Below are 6,698 nucleotides of genomic sequence, written 5' to 3'. Positions count from 1 at the left end.
TTCAATGAGCGGTGAAATCGCTCACACAGGCCGTTAGCCTGGGGGTGGTAGGCCGTGGTTCGGTGCAGCGGGACCCCGAGCCCCTGCGCGACCGCCCCCCAGAGCTCCGAGGTGAACTGGGGGCCGCGGTCGGACGAGATGTCTGAGGGGGCGCCGAACCGGGCGACCCAGGTGGCGATGAAAGCCTGCGCGACATCGGCGGCCATTGTCGACGCCAAGGGCACGGCCTCCGGCCACTGGGTGGTGCGGTCCACCATGGTGAGGACGTAGGTGAAACCCCGCGAGGGGGGCAGAGGTCCCACCAGGTCCACGTGGACGTGGTCAAACCGGCGTTCCGGCACCGTGAACGGGGCCAACGGGGCCTGGGTGTGCCGGTGCACCTTGGTGCGCTGGCACGCGAGGCACGTCCTGGCCCAGCCGCGGACGGCCTTCCGGAGGCCATGCCAGACGAACTTGTTGGCGATCAGCCTTTGGGAGGCCCTCGCGCCCGGGTGGGACAGGCCGTGGATGGTGTCAAACACCTGGCACTGCCAGCCCGCGGGCACGATGGGGCGAGGACGCCCGAGGGAGACGTCGCACAAGAGGGCCGCGCCCGCGCCGTCGAACGCCACCTCGGTGATGCGGAGGCTCGTGACGGCGGTCCGCAAGGCCTGGACGTCGGGGTCAGCGGCCTGGTCCCCTGCCATCCGGGCATAGTCGATGCCGAGGTGGACTGCGTGGGCGACGGCCCAGGAAAGGCAATCTGCCACCGGGTTGTCCTTCCCCGCGACGTGCTGGATGTCCGTCGTGTACTCGGACACGGCCGAGAGGTGACGCTGCTGCCGGGCCGACCACGGCTCGGTGACCTTGCCCATCGCGAAGATCAGCGGCTTGTGGTCGACGAAGGCAGTGAACGCACGGCCCTCGAGCAGATGGCGGAAGTGCCTGACCGCCAAGTGAAGCCCGAGCAACTCGCGGTCGAAGGTACTGTAACGGCGTTCGGGCGGGCAAAGCTGCCGGCTAAAGAACGCCAGCGGTTGCCAAGCTCCACGCACCCATTGCTCGTGCACCGCGCCCACCGCGTAGTCCAAGGCATCGGTGGTGAGGGCGATCGGTGCATCGGGCGCCGGGTGCGCGAGCATGGTGGCGTTAGCCAAGGCGAGCTTCGCGCCCGTGAACGCCGTGTCCATCTGCTCGGTCCAGGTAACGTCGCCTTTGCCCGGCTTACCTCGGAGAGCTTCGTGCAGGGGGCGCAGGAGCTGGGCGATACGGGGCAGGAACCGATGGTAAAAGTTCACCATGCCCAGGAACTCCTGCAGCCCTCTGATCGTGCGGGGGCGCAGAAACCCCTTCACCGCCTCCACCTTGGCCGGCATGGGGACGGCTCCGTGCCTGGTGACACGGTGCCCCAGAAAATCGATTATGGTGGCGCCCAACCGGCACTTTGCGGGGTTCACGATCAGGCCATGCTGGCCCAGGCATTCGAAGAGCGTGCGGAGGTGGCGTAGGTGCTCTTCGCGGGACGCGCTGGCGACGAGGATATCGTCCAGGTAGACGTAGACAAAATCCAAGTCACGCAGGACGCTGTCCATCAGTCGCTGGAACGCCTGAGCCGCATTCTTCAGACCGAAGGGCATGCGCAGGAACTCGAAGAGTCCGAATGGCGTGATGACCGCCGTCTTCGGGACGTCCTCCGGCCTGACGGGGACCTGATGGTAGCCGCGTATGAGGTCCACCTTCGAGAAGAAGGACATGCCCGCCAAATGGGCGGAAAAGTCCTGAATGTGGGGGACGGGGTAGCGGTCGGGAGTCGTGGCGTCATTGAGACGGCGATAGTCCCCGCACGGTCGCCATCCCCCACCGGGCTTCGGCACGATGTGCAGCGGCGACGCCCAAGCGCTCTCCGAGCGCCGAACGATGCCGAGTCGCTCCAGGGTAGCGAACCCCGCTTTTGCCACCGCCAGCTTCGTCGGCTCGAGGCGGCGTGCCCGGGCGTAGACCGGTGGCCCGACGGTGGGGATGTGATGGGCCACCCCGTGCTTGACGGCCCCGCCGAGAAGGTGGGCCGCGTGAGGGCCGGGAAGCCGGCGAGGAGGCGGGTGAATGCGTCCGCTGCCGGAAGCGTACAGACCAACGTGGCCGGAACCGAACCGTTCGGCAAGCCGCTTGGCAAGCCGCTCGTTGAGCTGGGCAACGCACAAGCGAGCGAGCTGAACGTCTCGGCCTGGACAAGACGTCTGCGCTTGACGTCGACCAGGAGCCCATTAGCGCACAGGAAGTCCGCGCCAAGCAGTGCCATGGGCACGTCGGCGGTGACGAACGTCCATCGGAAAACCTGCCCTCCGAACCGCAGAGAGAGGCAGCGTTTTCCGTACGTACGGATGGGCGTCCCGTTCGCGGCAAGCAGCGCGGGGCCCCCACCCGCGGCGTGCTTGTCTGACGTGCCGGCGGGAAAGACACTCACCTGCGCTCCCGTGTCGCACAGGTAACGGCGCCCGGAGAAGGTGTCCGTTATGAACAGCAGGCTGCTCGAACGGCCGGCGCTCATCGCCACTATTGAGCGCCGGCCCGAGCGTTTCCCGACCTGTTGAAGGAGCATGGCGGATGACACTGCCAAGCTTCGTGGCCGAACTTGGCATGGAACCAGCACCAGGTGGTGGAGCTGGAGGAGCGCGGCTGGCTCCGCCAGGCCGGTGGAGTTGGCGGGTTTCCCCGCGGTGGCGGTTTTCGCCGCGGCGGTGGGCGGGGTGTGGCGGCGGTCACGAGGTGCGTATCAGCATGCTGCGTATGCTGTATAAGCTGATGCTGTGGATCAGCAGCATCAGCAGCAGCATCAGCAGCATCAGCCACGAGGGCCGTGACGGCCACGCCGACTCTCGCCCGCGTGTCCGAAGCGGCGAAGTACTTGTCCGCCTCGGCTGCCAATGCTCGGGGTTCCGTTAGCCCGGTCCCGGCCAACGCGAGGCGAACCTGCGCTGGGAGTTGGCGACGGAAAAGCGCCCGGAATAGAGAACCGGGAGCTTCGTCGCCCAACAGTGACAGCATATGGTCCATTCGGACCGACGGGCGCGTGTCACCGAGCTCGGGGAGATCCAGGAGGCGGTCGGCCCGTGCGTCGTCCGTGAGGCCGAACGTGGCTAGGAGTAGCCGCTTGAGTGCCTCGTACTTGTGGCCGTCCAGTGGGTGGCGAAGGACGGACACAACTCGAGCGGCCATGCCGGGCCCGAGGGAGGCGACGACGTGGCAATAGCGCGTGTCATCGCCGGTGAGGCGCCGAAGCTGAAATTGGGCTTTGGCCTGGACGAACCAGACTTCGGCCTGAGCCTCCCAAAATTCGGGAAGTTTGATGAAGTTGGCCATGGCAATGGCGTCGCGTGTGGAAGGATCGCTCCGGCAGATCCAACGTCGAGGGTCACCAGTAAAGCGCGGCGTTACGCGCGCTGCTTGCGAGCAAGGAGGAAGCGGACAAGCGGTAACTTATAAGCGTCTTTATTTCAGGAGCTCACTGTAACACTGGCGCGCTCCGGGCTGCGCGCCCGGTGTATATCATGAGGCCACGCCTACCCCTCGGGCGTGGCCACCGCCCACTTGGTGCGCGGAATGATGTCACCACGCCAGTGGGCTTTTGTGTCCGCCACAATATCATGATTTGAAACACGATGGAATAATATTTACCGATATGAACAGTGATGTGGCTTTTAATGAAATTCTAAATATACTGTTTTGATTTTGATGATTTAGGTGTGATATGATTTGACGGATGTTTATCCTGTCTTTCCCTCGCGGTCCCCATGTACTGTCTTTGTCTTTCCCTCGCGGTCCCCATGTGCTGTTTTTGTCTTTCCCTCGCGGTCCCCATGTGCTGTCTTTGTCTTTCCCTCGCGGTCCCCATGTACTGTCTTTCCCTCGCGGTCCCCATGTACTGTCTTTGTCTTTCCCTCGCGGTCCCCATGTGCTGTTTTTGTCTTTCCCTCGCGGTCCCCATGTGCTGTTTTTGTCTTTCCCTCGCGGTCCCCATGTACTGTCTTTCCCTCGCGGTCCCCATGTACTGTCTTTGTCTTTCCCTCGCGGTCCCCATGTGCTGTTTTTGTCTTTCCCTCGCGGTCCCCATGTACTGTCTTTGTCTTTCCCTCGCGGTCCCTATGTGCTGTCTTTGTCTTTCCCTCGCGGTCCCCATGTGCTGTCTTTGTCTTTCCCTCGTGGTCCCCATGTACTGTCTTTGTCTTTCCCTCGCGGTCCCCATGTGCTGTTTTTGTCTTTCCCTCGCGGTCCCCATGTACTGTCTTTCCCTCGCGGTCCCCATGTACTGTCTTTCCCTCGCGGTCCCCATGTACTGTCTTTGTCTTTCCCTCGCGGTCCCCATGTGCTGTTTTTGTCTTTCCCTCGCGGTCCCCATGTACTGTCTTTCCCTCGCGGTCCCCATGTGCTGTTTTTGTCTTTCCCTCGCGGTCCCCATGTACTGTCTTTGTCTTTCCCTCGCGGTCCCCATGTGCTGTTTTTGTCTTTCCCTCGCGGTCCCCATGTACTGTCTTTCCCTCGCGGTCCCCATGTGCTGTCTTTGTCTTTCCCTCGCGGTTGTCAGCTCTTTCACGAGCCTCGATTCAGTATAGAAAAAAAAAAAAAAAAAAAAAAAAAAATGAACTGGCAACGGTACCCGCCCAATCGGCGGGGCTTCAATTGGGAAGGCCAAATGAAAAGGAAAAAAAATATCAGAAATTGAAGGTTTTATTTTATTTTAAACGATTCATGTAAACATCCGTTGAATCATATCACACGTAAATCATCAAAAATTTAACAGTGTGGCGGACACAAAAGCCCACTGGCGTGGTGACATCATTCCACGCACCAAGTGGGCGGTAGCCACGCCCGAGGGGTAGGCGTGGCCTCATGATATACACCGGGCGACCAGCCCGGAGGAGTTCAGTGTTACAGTGTAGTCTTACAATAAAGACGTTTATATGTTACCGCTTGTCCGCTTCCTCCTTGCTCACAAGCAGCGCGCGTAACGCCGCGCCTTACTGGTGACCCTCGACGTTGGATCTGCCGGAGCGATCCTTCCACACGCGACGCCATCGCCATGGCCGCCTTCGTCAAACTTCCGGAATTTTGGGAGGCTCAGGCCGAAGTCTGGTTCGTCCAGGCCGAAGCCCAATTTCAGCTTCGGCACCTCACCGGCGATGACACGCGCTACTGCCACGTCGTCGCCTCCCTCGGGCCCGGCACGGCCGCTCGAGTTGTGTCCGTCCTTCGCCACCCACCGGACGGCCACAAGTACGAGGCACTCAAGCGGCTACTCCTAGCCACGTTCAGCCTCACGGACGACGCACGGGCCGACCGCCTCCTGGATCTCCCCGAGCTCGGTGAGACGCGCCCGTCGGTCCGAATGGACCATATGCTGTCACTGTTGGGCGACGAAGCCCCCGGTTCGCTATTCCGGGCGCTTTTCCGTCGCCAACTTCCAGCGCAGGTTCGCCTCGCGTTGGCCGGGACCGGGCTAATGGAACCCCGAGCATTGGCGGCCGAGGCGGACAAGTACTTCGCCGCTTCGGACACGCGGGCGAGCGTTGGCGTGGCCGTCACGGCCTTCGACGCTGATGTTCCACAGCATCATCTTCTACAGCACGCTGAAGTTCAGCAGCATGCTGATACGCACCTCGTGAACGCCGCCACGCCCCGCCCACCGCCGCGGCGAAAACCGCCACCGCGGGGAAACCCGTCGACTCCACCGGCCTGGCGGAGCCAGCCGCGCTCCTCCAGCTCCACCACCTGGTGCTGGTTCCACGCCAAGTTCGGCCACGAAGCTCGGCGGTGTCATCCGCCGTGCTCCTTCAACGGGTCGGGAAATGCCCGGGCCGGCGCTCAATTGTGGCGATGAGCGCCGGCCGTTCGAGCAGCCTGCTGTTCATAACGGACACCTTCTCCGGGCGCCGTTACCTGTGCGACACGGGAGCGCAGGTGAGTGTCATTCCCGCCGGCACGTCAGACAAGCACGCCGCGGGTGGGGGCCCCGCGCTGCTTGCCGCGAACGGGACGCCCATCCGTACGTACGGAAAACGCTGCCTCTCTCTGCGGTTTGGAGGGCAGGTTTTCCGATGGACGTTCGTCACCGCCAACTTGCCCATGGCACTGCTTGGCGCGGACTTCCTGTGCGCTAATGGGCTCCTGGTCGACGTCAAGCGCAGACGGCTTGTCCAGGCCGAGACGTTCAGCTCGCTCGCGTGTGCGTTGCCCAGCTCAACGAGCGGCTTGCCAAGCGGCTTGCCGAACGATTCGGTTCCGGCCACGTTGGTCTGTACGCTTCCGGCAGCGGACGCATTCACCCGCCTCCTCGCCGGCTTCCCGGCCCTCACGCGGCCCACCTTCTCGGCGGGGGCCGTCAAGCACGGGGTGGCCCATCACATCCCCACCGTCGGGCCACCGGTCTACGCCCGGGCACGCCGCCTCGAGCCGACGAAGCTGGCGGTGGCAAAAGCGGAGTTCGCCACCCTGGAGCGACTCGGCATCGTTCGGCGCTCAGAGAGCGCTTGGGCGTCGCCGCTGCACATCGTGCCGAAGCCCGGCGGGGGATGGCGACCGTGCGGGGACTATCGCCGTCTCAATGACGCCACGACTCCCGACCGCTACCCCGTCCCCCACATTCAGGACTTTTCCGCCCGTTTGGCGGGCAGGTCCTTCTTCTCGAAGGTGGACCTCATACGCGGCTACCATCAGGTCCCCGT

Source organism: Myxine glutinosa, chromosome 6 (assembly GCF_964187855.1).
Source record: "Myxine glutinosa chromosome 6, kmMyxGlut1.1, whole genome shotgun sequence".
Taxonomy (NCBI): domain Eukaryota; kingdom Metazoa; phylum Chordata; class Myxini; order Myxiniformes; family Myxinidae; genus Myxine; species Myxine glutinosa.
The sequence above is the reverse complement of the archived record's forward strand: the minus strand, read 5'-3'. Positions refer to the sequence as shown.